This window comes from Suricata suricatta, chromosome 7 (genome assembly GCF_006229205.1).
Source record: "Suricata suricatta isolate VVHF042 chromosome 7, meerkat_22Aug2017_6uvM2_HiC, whole genome shotgun sequence".
In the NCBI taxonomy this organism is placed as follows: Eukaryota; Metazoa; Chordata; class Mammalia; order Carnivora; family Herpestidae; genus Suricata; species Suricata suricatta.
Window position 1 is genome coordinate 23,446,084 of NC_043706.1, and position 230 is coordinate 23,446,313.

Sequence of the window (230 nt, forward strand, 5' to 3'; positions counted from 1 at the left end):
CAAAAAAGCACTAGTCATAAAAGAAACTATTGAAAAGTTGAACTTTATCATCAAAGTTAAAAAAATCCTGCTTTTCAACTCCCCAATGACTCAGCAATAGCACTGCTAGGGATTTACCCAAAGGATACAGAAGTGCTGATGCATAGGGGCACATGTACCCCAATGTTCATAGGGCACTTTCTACAATAGCCAAATCATGGAAAGAGCCTAAATGTCCATCACCTGATGAA